This window comes from Protomyctophum bolini (assembly GCF_963924005.1).
Source record: "Protomyctophum bolini genome assembly, chromosome: 3".
Taxonomy (NCBI): Eukaryota; Metazoa; Chordata; class Actinopteri; order Myctophiformes; family Myctophidae; genus Protomyctophum; species Protomyctophum bolini.
This window is the reverse complement of record NC_137864.1, coordinates 32546176-32559498: the sequence shown is the minus strand read 5'-3', so window position 1 is coordinate 32559498 and position 13323 is coordinate 32546176. Positions and strand designations below refer to the sequence as shown.

Here is a 13323-nt window from a genome sequence, read left to right as displayed (position 1 = left end):
TATGGTCAAAATGGAATAGTGGCCAGGATTTCAACATATTCCATCCCAATAAGCTGTGCAGGGTTGTCCATGTGTGTAATTTGCTGAATCATGAAAATAAGTGTGTTTGAAAAGAGCTTGGATTGAGCCTCCATAATCCTGGTTTGCTTTACTTACCAGAGTGCCAGTGTGTCAGTAAGTTGCTGGATTTGCGCACATTCAACTTCATAGTGTTGACCCATGCAGGTTCATGGGGTGTTTTTTTTTTCTTTCTTTTTAACAGAATCGTAAGGGAAATAAAGGGGCAGATTATCGAAAGAGGTTTATGTTAAGAAAGCGTCAGGGCTGTAGCTCTTTGCTTGCTGTGCAAGTGAACTGACCACAAAGCTAGGACAGTGGCAGCCAACTCACTGACACTTGCATCACACGCTTCTCAAAGTTAAAAAAAAATGTGATCTCCGTTCTCGCATTGGCTGTTGCACTCTAATATCACTGTACACAGGGGAATGTGTAATGTCAGTGGGTTTGTGCGTTCACATAATTTAATGGCCCATTAGCTTGCTGTACTGCACCCCCTCCGCCGCTATCAGGCAGCTACCAGAGCCATTCAACCTCTGTGGAAGTTCACATCGCCAGTGCCATTCCCCTTCTGTTTATTCAATCAGAATTGGAGAAATCCCTGTGCAGCAATGTCATTGTTACATGCAACTGACTGCTAAATCTGCCAGAGCACACGAATCAGAGTGGGACTGTCTGGTTACTGCAGAACAGTGGTGCTCAACCATGTGGGCCGCAAGGATATTTTGCAAGTGGGCCACCAAATAAATGACAAAACACTACGATTTTAATATAACATCTACCGGTATACATTTAAGGCAGGTATGGACCATAATAGTTATAAAGGATAGAGTGAGGACGCCCTGCTATTCATTTCAATGGAAGATGCTAAGTGGCGTTTTGAAGCACCCGGAAGACTACTGGAACTTGGAAGTACCATTATAACTCAATGAGCAAGCATAAGTTTAGAGCGGTCTCAAATTTGAGCACCCAGTTCTGGGGCCTTGGTATGGACTAGTTATGCTATATGGCTATTTTAGGGAAGGTTTTGGGAACCCGTTCTGTAGAATTGTTCTGTAGAATTGCAGGTTTGATTCCAGGGAGGGAGCAATTCTTCCAGCTTGGCTGGAAACTGCAACACAAATACAGCAGTTAACGTTGTTCCAAAATTGTGTCCCTGTTATTGCATCAGCAACTCCTGGTTTTGGTGACATGATTTCAGCTAGTTGAAAAAGCAACAACACAAAGGGGAGGGGTGGTGGGGGGAGGGGTCTGTCACAACATTATTCAGGGTCTGTGGTCAAACACTTCTGGGGGTGGTTGTGGTCTGAGGACCCAATGGTTCACACACCGCAGATCTGATTTGTCATAATATCCTATAATCATGTTGAGCATGAACAGAATGTTTTAATGAGCATTATGATTTAATGGGGAAAGAATAAAGATAGCAATTATTAATGACATTTGGACAAATGCATTATTCATTGCAAAGTCATTATTCATGTTTTCCTGGATAAAATGTTTAGAATGCAAGGACGCTCCTCGCTGAAAGAATTGCATAGTGCCACACAAGGTGCACATGCACATACAGTGCACATAGAAACACGTACACACACACTGACGCAAACACATTAGAGAGGCGCGCGTACATGCTCGTTATGCATGCGTAACACTCGCACGCACGCACACACTGACACACACACGTGCACACACACACACACACACACACACACACACACACACACACACACACACACACACACACACATACATACACAGACAGACAGACAGCAATCAATACTCATGGGCCCCCACATCGACTTTGTAATGGCATTTTATTTGACCCCTTGCAGAGAGAAACTGTGGCTTCAGTCACTTGCATAATGTGAAGTCTTGAGAAGACGATGGTGGCCGCACACACTCGTAGCCAAAGTGCCGATAGGACACAGAGACTAAATCACTTTCATGTCAAGTCCTTCTCTCAGTTCATTTTAGTTCACCTCAGTTCAGTATCCTTACTGCCATGTGCGTCATAACATGAAATCTTTTCACCCTGGCTCTCTCTGCCATAACACAACAGCTTGGCAACGTCGATATTGTACATTATCACCCTTTGTATTTAGTCTGGAGTCAAGTGTGTCTGAAGACAACCTAGAGTGAGTGTGTCGAGTCTTGACTGAAAGTATATGTCTAGCTCTAGCCACAATAACAAACACTATAATCACATGCACATTAGTGTCCCTAATCTGGGGTCAACATTCAACACAGCATATCTATACAACCTCACAACGCAACACATTGTCAGTGTAGAGGGAAACAGGAGGGGGTCGAGTATAGAGCCCTGGGGAACCACGGTCAATTTAATTTAAGTGGTTAATATAATGTATAATGGACACAAAGAAAGATTTAAAATTACAATACAACAGAAATAAAGGTGTACAATATTATACCGAAATGTAAAGTTGTATTGCAATGATTTTACACAGTTTTACTGTGCACATGTGCACACTGCACACAGTACAATGAGTGTCAACTTAACTCTGAGAATGTACAAATTCTATATTAGGCCCCATTTATGCTGCATGGCAGCCACATTGTCGTATCTGGGAACCCATAATTCTATGCAATATCTCGTTCGTGAACAAAATGTACTCAACTATGTCTACTGTCTTGCATATTAAGCCAGCCAGCTAGTAATCCGACCGGCTTAATATGCAAGACAGTTAGTCTCCGAGGCCTGTCTTTGTTATTTAAAGTCAAGGTGTCGTTGGCCTGTTTACATGCGTTTTGTTTAAGTTCAGATCCTGGGTCACACCTAAGGATTTTACCATGCTAGAAGATGAATGGATCAAAGCTATAGTGATCTACCTTCCAGAGGAGTGGCCAAATGCCAGTCTGGCTCAATGTTTATCGTGAGTTCGTGACTCTGTTTAAAGCAGTTCAATTTCAAGGTTCAGTTTGGCTGGTCACGACCAGGCCAGGTCGCTCCTCTGTGAGCCGATGGTATGCTTTGCTGCTGTGCTGTGTACTCTGAATAACATCGAATCTCGTCTGTCTGCCGTGCACATTTACTCTCCTGTATTGTATTTTAATATACGACAACATCTAGCCTGAATCAGATCTGTGCCACAGGCAGATTGGAGTCTGATTTGTTTAATTAAGTCTAAATGCAGACAGCTAGGTCACATACAAGTCACATGGAATCTGAGTTTTGCCAATGTGAATTGAGCCACATTCAGTGGTGTTTCAACCTGATCTCTTTAGACGAGAACAAAGTGAAAACACCTCCCAGAGTGGAAATCTTTGAAAACGCCGTTTCCTCCGGTCCCCATGTAAACGGGCAAAACGATGCATCCGCACAACTTGTGACATCATGGCTCACGTGGGTTCACAACGCATACGTATATTACATTGATGCAGAGCCGTGTGTGTGTGTGTGTGTGTGTGTGTGTAAAGCACTTTGGATTAAAGCGCTATAAATGCACCATTTATTATGGTTAGGGGAGGGTTTCAATTCTTCTGACATTCTGTCAGAATCTAGCACCGAGGCAGTAAGATGCCATGCTCTGCTATAAAAGTTCACATGTTCAATCCTGAGTGTCTTATTTTCTAAATCCAATAATTAAATTAGAGAAACAAATCGGTGGACAGTACACAAATATACAAATACGTTTCGTACTGGTCTACAAGGAATACGCTGCTGGTTGTGATCGAGTTTAATGTCCATTTTAAGGCTTTGGCAATTGACACACTGAATGTTTAAATTGTGAATAGTGCTTCAGCAAAATGAAAAGTCGTGCTTTGTGAAGTTTGATAGATAAGACAGTATATGTTTGTTGCTACCAGATGATGTTTTTCATCTATGCCATAGGCAAGGAAGGTCACACACACACACACACACACACACACACACACACACACACACACACACACACACACACACATTCACACATTTACAATTATTACACATTAAGGATTGAAATCCCTGTCAACTCAGCTCCAGCTGTTAGAATCTACTTTCCTTTGCAGTTTGTGTGTGTGTGTGTGTGTGTGTGTGTGTGTGTGTGTGTAAGCCTGTGTCTCAGTCAGCACAGCATCAGACATCCAGGCCGTGTAAGCTGCTAAAGAATATCCTTGGTGTCTTACTTATTAAACCACTCTGGAAAGTTAACTTACTCAGACTATAACACACACACGCACACGCACATAACAGGAACAGCTTTTGGGCTCAGAATCCCCCAGACACGAGCAAGCAGGCCAGCGAACAAGGTCTTCCATCAATAATCGCTTAATGACACTCAGCCACACACGCGCGCCGTGACAAGAACCGTTGCCACCTGGGGAATTTATTCTGCTTGGCTCCCGAATCAGACCCCCCTCACTACACATCTCCTTACTCTGCATGTTTGGCTTGCACGCACGCACGCACAGACAGACAGACAAACAGACACTCGTCAGCCTGCCTGCTCATTAATGTGAGTGATAATCTGTCATCTTTGTCTTGTGAATGACAAGACATATGGATAATGAGCGAACTCTCCAGTCTCCACCACACAGACATACTGTAATGCTCTCACCTCCTACCACTGCATAAAGTACTGTCTCCAAAATAACTGCCTCCAAACTAAAGTATTGTCTACAAAGTAAAGTACTGTCTAGTAACAGTAACGGAGTGTAATTCTCTGCAATGGGTCCAGTCCTGTTGGTTTGGACCATCAGGACTCCATCAGGACTCTGACAGATGACAATTTAAGGACTTTTAATACCTAAAAAAAAAATACTCCCTCCTGAACAAGCCCCACCTTGGTCTCAGATAGAGAACCACTTCTCTGATAGACTGCCTTTGATATATTTTACCACTGCTCAACTACCTGAGGTTATTAGTGACCATCCCATTTTTCTCCACTTACATTGGTGTGGAAGAGAATGTCGCTTTTTCAAATTTAATTTATACCATAACCCATACCGTAACCCATCTATTTGGCTGAATCCCAAACTCCTTATTGATAGAAGACCATTTATTTGGAATCTATGGGTAGAAAGAGGTATTCTGGATCGGAAGGATCTGTTTGACGGAGATACATTTAAAAGTTTCACAGGACTTACTGATCAATATGGTCTTCCACGTAATCACTTCAAATTCGGCATTTACTATTGACAAATGTAAGAGCTCACCCCAATATGCCGACAAAGTTTGACCTTTTGAAAACGGTGTTAGCTATATTTGGAACTGGACAGGAGGCAACATATTATTCAATTATGATAGCACACCAAGGTCAGCCCTCAAGCGTAAAGAGGATTTGGGAGGTTGATTTAAATCAATCCTTTACTGACAGTGAATGGAAGATGATTCTACGGAACTCAAAGAAGATGTCCTGTGAACTTAGAACCGGATTAGTTCAATTTAAAATAATTAATAGAGTCTACTGGACTCCGACAAGATTGTTCAAGGCTAAGCTCAGAGAGAGTCCGGTTTGCTGGAGGTGTGGTGAGGAGTGAGGACCCTGGTACACCTATTCATGTATTGTGGGAGTGCCCTAGGGTACAGACGCTATGGTGTGATATTCATGAGAATATAATGCAAATCACAAACCAGGATATTCCTTATACACCTGCTCTGTTTATTCTGGGTGATCCATCGCCATTAAAACACCTCCCCGCAACTCTAGCTGACTGGATTCATACAGCATTAATGGTGGGCAGGAAAATCATTGTTAAGGAATGGAAGTCTGAGGATTTGCCTCCAGCACATGTATGGTTCACCCAGCTTGGTATTGTGGCTGCTTTGGAGAAGTTATCCTTTAAGATCAGTTGGATAAATATGATTCAAAGTGGAACGTGTTCCTCAGTCATGTTGCAGGCCCTTGATGTGATCCATGGTCATACATATGATATGGTTGATGATGATGCGTGTTTGGTCGTGTAAACTAATTTTAACTTTTAATTAGATTTATTTGTATTTGTTTATCTTGTCTATCCTTGTTTTATATTATGTTTCTGTGGAACCGAGTCAAACAAGATATTAAGATAATAGACCTCAACTCCTACAATTCCAAGTGTTTGTCGGGTAGGGGGTCCCAGTTTACACAATGATTGTTGTGGGTGGGGTCGTGTCCTGAACCACTGCAGTATGGGTGGTTTATATCGTGCGGTACAGGGGGCCTTGGTGGAAGCAGGACCTCGGTCATTTATTGATTTCTGTTTTCCTCTTTGATGGTCCTGCATTCTGTGCTGTTCAAAAAAATAACAATTTTTTGTGTGTGCGTGTGCCTGTGCGTACTTGTGCGTGTGTGTGTGTACTTGTGCATGCACAGTACTTTTTATTTTATTTTATTTTTTGCCTTTTATTGACTTTTCATTTTTCTAAGTGTACAGCGCGCGCTGGTAATGAATGGCCTTGATCCCTGAGCAAGAAAGGCTACAGTAGCAGTCATTACTACAGAGAGAGAGAGAGAGAGAGGAAGAATAATGATAAAAAGAAGAGAGAGATAGACCATACTTAGAAGAGATAAAATAGACAGAGACAACAGATAGAGGGAAAGAGAAACAGTATAGGGAGTGTGCATGTGGGCGTGCACACGCAAGTGCCTGCATGTGTTTGAAAGTGACAATGACAAACACAGAGCCAACTTTATAAAAGTCACTTTCATGCACTTTCATCCTCTCTCTCGCTCTCTCCCTCTGACCCTCTCTCTCTCCCTCTCTCTCTCGCTCTCTATCTCTCTCTTTCTCATACGTACTTCCTCGCTCTTTCATTCCACAACAATACCTCTTCCTCTCTCTCTCTCCTTTCTGTCTCTTTTATCGCCACCTCTCCTCTCACCAAGCTGTTTACTAAATTATCCATATTCTACATCCCTCCCCTCGCATTCTGTTTTATCACTCTTATTAGAGCCAATTCCCTGTTCAGCTTGCTACCCCTCCTCCCCCCAACTCTGCCCTTCATTCATCGCTCCGTTATCATTGCATTCCTTCGTTCCACTAATTATGTTTTTCTTTTATCTGAGTGGAATCACTCACCTCACTTCTCCTCGTATCTTAAACACTGGATTATCACTGCTTCCACAATGAATGGATTGTGAGTCAGGGAGTGTAAACACTTAATGGATGGTCGGGTGATGGGCAGAAATTTGAGATAATTTCGGACAGCAGCCGTGGTCTTTATAAGCAGCGCCATAGTTTATCTTGGTATTCGAGGCCTTTTAAGTAACCTGGGAATATAGTATGGAATGGGCACACATGGGATGTGTGGATTTTGTCGGGCTTGTTAGAAAATATGAGACGCCACGCTGTGAAGAGGGCAAAGGTCAACTGCAGCTGGGTTATGCGATTAGCAGATTCAGTGTACGTTCAGAATGTAAATCATTTTTGTTACACACAGGCTAATTATAAACTCCCCTGTCGCTGGCAACAGTCCCACGCTCAGCGAGACCACCTGTCTAAAACCAAGCCTGATTTAAACTTTGTTGTTAGACAGTGTCACACTATAAGCTATTGGTGTGAGCGACTTAAAAATGTATCCTTTTTTTTTACCTTTGCTTAAGCCTACACAGTTGTCAAGGCAAGTGCTAAGGCGGATTACGGTGGAGGATTGGGAGTGAGTCTGCAGTTCTAACTACAATGGGGAGTTTGTTCCACAGTTTGGAAGCCAGGAGGGAGAAGATTCTGAGACGTGTGTAGCGTTGTGTTTTCAGCACGGGACACTGCTCAACGCTCCCTGGATCATCATTTGTCACATCACAGCTTTGCATTAAAGCAGTGGATGCAATTCTTCATTTTGTGGGAGCTCCATCATTTTGTAGTATCCTGTGAGAAGAGAGAGAATACAGGTAGCGGTATGCACATCATGTGCACATGTTCTTTTAGAAATATTAGCATCACATGCAGGTGTGTAAATGTTCTTTTAGAAACATTACATCACATGCAGGAGTGTCCATGCTGCTTCTTCAGATCCCCCCACTCCACCCCAATTATATTCAAATGATCCTGCTTCTGCTGACGGAATCAATGGCTTCTAACGAAGCAATTAAAAATGCATTGTGAGGAGCATTAACACATTGCAATGCACTTAAGGTGGCCATCCATCACGTGCTCCGTGAAACCATGGAACCCACGTCATCTAACATTAATTTGCCACTGTGGCTTAATGACCTAATTGTATTCACGGCAGGTTTTGTGGTAACTGCATGTTAGTATATATACACGGTGTGCGTGCACGCGCGCGTGTGTGTGTCTGTGTGTGTGTGTGTGTGTGTGTGTGTGTGTGTGTGCGTGCGTGCTCATAATACATATATACACACACACACACACAGACACACGGGGCGGGATAGGTTTTCCCTAAGGTAGGCTATGTGGATTTAATGGCCCATATGTGCTCTTCCTTCAGCACCAGTGAGCTATGACTGGCTAGTAATGATAATAAAATGCCACATGGTATAGTTTAGTCATCACTTCTATGCCCTCTTCTCGCACCGCAGACCTGCACCATAAGGCTTATTCTGAATAGAACAGGAAAGAACAAAATATAACAAAGGCAAACGCAAACAGCTTGTTTATGAGTTTGAAGGGCAAACGCAATAGTGGACAATGGTAGCGTGCTGGGAAGTATCCACTTGACACACCATATTCACCCTTTTAAGACTATAATGGGAAATCGTTGTCCTATAAACCTACTTCATCCTCCGACACCCGAAACGCGTTGCTGTGAAGGTTTCCATCAGCGTCTAATAGCATACAAGGCAGTTTCTCTTTCAGCTGTTTTGTTTCGTACATGCCTATATGGCCAGTCAGTTTGATTCTGTTAATGTGCTGAGAAGGGACAGAAACATAGTGCTCAGAAACCCCTGGATTTTTTGTCTGATAAAAGATTGCAAAAACGCTACCGGGGTGAGAGAAGATAAGCAATCTCCCTCAGGCAATGGGAGTGTGTGTGTTAATTACATGAGTTTATGCATGTTTTCAAACAATAAAACAGGCCAGGTTATCATTTACCATAAAAAGCCAAAGACCATTGAAAATTATGGTTGATTTCCCTGTAAATCTTTCGTTTTTCACAAACACACACACACACACACACACACACACACACACACACACACACACACACACACACACACACACACACAGTTTTGTGTATTTTATTGCATTTGCAAGATCGTATTCCTTTATTCTTCTCATACTACATTAAACATTTTGTGTAGGTTAATTATCTCTTGTTCTCAGGCACCTAAAACCTTATTTCTTTTCCTACGCAAGTGAGTAACACACTCTCTCCTCCCTGTAAGGATCCCTTAAGCAAGGTGACCACCATGTTAAGGACTATGTCTACCACCTCAGGCAAGGTGTGTATAACTGTGAGACAGAGCATGCATATTAAACACGAAAAGAAGAGAACCTTTTTAAAGCAGCATACAGGGTTTACACATGGGTTCTTTGTCACTCTTATTTAGATTCAAATTGTATATCAAAAACATTGTTGGAGATATATTCTATTGACATATAATGGCCTTGGTGTTTAATAATATTAACCGAATCTGTGCCAGAACAAGATAATCTTGTGAATAGCTATTGTATCAAACTGTGCCATCCACAAGATTATGAGATTTGATTTATAAACATTAATCCAACATATATATATATATATTTAATCTACACCTACTTCCCGATCCGACGTGCACGCTTAATAGTCCTTTTTCTCCTCAAAATGAGACAAACTGCAATCTTTGGGACTTCATAAATCCTTAATCCTTGATCACGCTAAGGAAGTGAATCCATCGTGCGTTGATGCACAGCCTAGAATGAGGATTTGGCTCAACTATGGAGGACTAGCACTTCCGGGTTGGGCGGAAGTGGTCTCTTCTGCGTTTTACACGCATTACACTGGCACTGTAACGGGAGGGAATGTGATAATACTAATAATAATAACACATATTAGTTACTTACTTTTCATTTTCACAAATCTCAAGTGCAAGTTTAAAAAGGCATAGGAAAAAAAGACCAGACCCTAATAACAATTGAATGGGCCGATATATCTCAATAAAGACAGAATACATGAAAAAAACACAGCTTTGAGGAATAAAATCCTATCAAAGTATAAGCATGACAAAAGAGCCACACGTCAAAAGGTCTGGCATGCTCCTTTAACCCATTCTGGGCGGGAACCCATTTTGGTGTTTTTATCATGTCGTGCTTTAGCTATTGAAAAATAGCAGATCTACAAGCTCATACGAGCTTGTAGGTCTGCTATTTTTGAAAACTCAGGATTTAGAAGACATTTTTAGAATCTGATCTCAGGTCAAAATGGGTTAAAGAACCACCATTCTTCTGTGCGGTAGAATCTGATCTCAGGTCAGAATGGGTTAAGAGCTGTTTGATTGTTAGCAATGTGAAAGTTAAAGCATGAATTATGCATCGGGCAGGCGGGACAAGGAGTGAGCCAACAACTGCAGCAGTTCTCCTAATAAAACTCAGAGAAAATGGCAGAAACAATAAGTCGGAGTAATGACTCTGTCTTCCTCTAGGCAGGTTTGGCAAGGAGCTTGTTCGTTTATAAGTATATGCATTTTAAGTAATAAGATAAAATGGCCAGGCACCCCTCTGACTCAGATTCAATTATGAACACCCCCCTTAGGCTCGGCTTGCGTGATCCATTTCCATTTTAAGGCACTCGGCTGCTGCCGTTATCCGGAGTGACTTTCAATAAGTGCAAACAGTCGAACATGTCAACATTCATGAATCTTCGTAATTGCTCATAGCCGGGGTATAATAGCGAAGTGAGGGCATGAGCAAATTATATTTAATGGCGGCGTGCGCAGATTGCCTAAGAGCAGGTAAGGCACTAAGGCTTTATTGAAAAATATAAAAGGTCAATTAATAAAAAGAAACATCTGAAGTAAGGCTCACTGACTCCTGTTTAAATTCCAGATGGTTGTCTCGCTCAGTTTGCAATAACTTGAGGATATGAAATGTAATTGTGTGCACGGCGGCGTGGAAGTCACAAGATGTCTGTGGGAATCGATACAAACTGAGGGCCGTTCAACTTCTTCAGCCTCGTGCTCACCCAGCAGGGTCATTAACCCCTTCAAACCGGGAAAGTATATCGCTGTCATTTTAGTTTCATTTGGCTATTAAAATATAGCAAATATACAAGCTCATAGCACGTCACCTTGTGCTGTGCTATGAGCTTGTAGATTTTGAGGATTGGCACAAATCTTTGGATATTATTTTTCTGTGAACATTTTAACTCAACTCTTTACTTTTGGGGGTCCCCGGAACAATATTTTTTAGATTGGGGTTCGTCGGCCAAATACATATAATTGTGCGTGGTCCTGACAGAAAACTGTTAGGATGTACAGGTAGAAGACATTTGCAGAATCGACCTCAGGTCTTAATGGGTTAAAATATCACGCTTGGATGTCATTTCTGTACGACTGCTTGTCATGCGGGGGGACAACACCCTTGTGAATCTAACGGAACGTCTTGTTGCAGGTCCAATGATAAAGACTATATTCCAGTCAGAATCAAGTGTTCATATGCGGTAAAACTGACAAATCCTTTTGCTCCCATGTGCTGAGCGGAGGATTTGTTAAGTGTAACAACTTAAACCCCAGCCAGAACAGACCTTTAGTGATACAGAACAACTTAAACCCCAGCCAGAACAGACCTTTAGTGATACAGAACAACTTAAACCCCAGCCAGAACAGACCTTTAGTGATACAGAACAACTTAAACCCCAGCCAGAACAGACCTTTAGTGATACAGAACAACTTAAACCCCAGCCAGAACAGACCTTTAGTGATACAGAACAACTTAAACCCCAGCCAGAACAGACCTTTAGTGATACAGAAGGAAATCCAGTGGTCTTAGCGGCACCACAGTGAGGATGAAACAAAGATACAGGTGAAGGTAGTACAAATCGGTGATAATATAAAAGACGTATGATTAGATTATGTAACATCCGACCTGCGTCTGGGCTGCAGTGCAGTGCATAGTGTACATGCCATCAGTAGGAAATAAAGGCGTACTGTAGGTATCGCATAATAACACTTGTATGCCGAATAGTGAAAATAGCAGAAATACGAGTTAAAAGGGAAACATGCGCATCCAAACAGTCACAATGACAGGCTGTAGTTATGGTAATTGTTATAGTGCTCAGTGTTAATGGCCTTTTAAAGTGTTTAACCCCTGCATCTGTATTGTGGGGAAGCTTTTGCAAAAACAATAAAAATCACACCAAAAGCTGGACCAGATATTGTGAAATAATGGTTAAACCTCTGCCACTACAGTGGAATCTCCATCCATGTGGACTGTGAGGCACTATAGCTCTGCATATACAGCTGCTGTCCATCCCTCTGTGTTTCTGGTGGTTGCATCATCATTATCTGCACCACCACCACCATCATCATCATTATCATCATCACCCACCCAATGCACACTGTTTATTTTCCAAAGGCCAGAATGATTCATATGCACATCTCGTTCTGACCACCCCCACAGCTGTCGGTAGTGGAAGAAACACTTAATTTTGTAATTTAATTTTTGTGAGTAGTGCAGCCACTCCAATGCATAGCTTTGTGCACTGTCTGTCTGTCCATTAAAGGAGCATTCAGTGATTTGGAAAAAACCCCGGTCCGCCACCGGTAATAAGATGTGCACAATGCACATGCACTACAGTGGGGGGACACCTTAGAGTATATATATATGAATAGAGACTGCACGGGATTTCTCCTCCCATTCACTTAAGTTGCTCAAAAGCGCATGAGACGATTTCACTCCTCCTTTCGGGTAGGAACAGAGTGCATTCTGGGATGGATTGGGCCAAATTGTGAACGCGCTGGTGGTTGACTATCATTGCACGCGTTCACGTATGAAACAGCGTTCACTTGTCATTGCCCCATAACATAACATGAACGTGCGCAATGATAGTCAACGGACCAGTGTTGCCGCTAGCTGCAATACCAAATTCGGCCACTATGTCCATTTCGCCTCAGGGTTTCCTCCGGGTGCCGTCTCTATTAATATATACTCTAAGGGGGACAAGCGACAGGGCAACAGCACACACACACCAAGGCCCGCCCCCGCTCGATCATGATTGGCGAAAGGGCCCTCTCTATCCTGATTGGATGAAGGCTGGGCCACCTAGCCAAAAACGAAACCTAAGGTTTTTTGACCCTCAGGGACTACCTGGGGACAGGCAGGAACTCCTTATACGGAATGTCTGTGACATGTTGTTGACATCATCAGACGTCATCAATGTGATGAAAGGCACCGCTCACTTCACACAAGTGT

At 42.5% G+C, this 13323-nt stretch overlaps 1 protein-coding gene across 1 annotated transcript in view; it reads left to right on the top strand.

Annotated features, from left to right (window-relative positions):
* Positions 1-13323, top strand: part of LOC308312524 (zeta-sarcoglycan-like) — a 205291-nt gene that overhangs the window by 95926 nt on the left and 96042 nt on the right. The window lies entirely within an intron of this gene.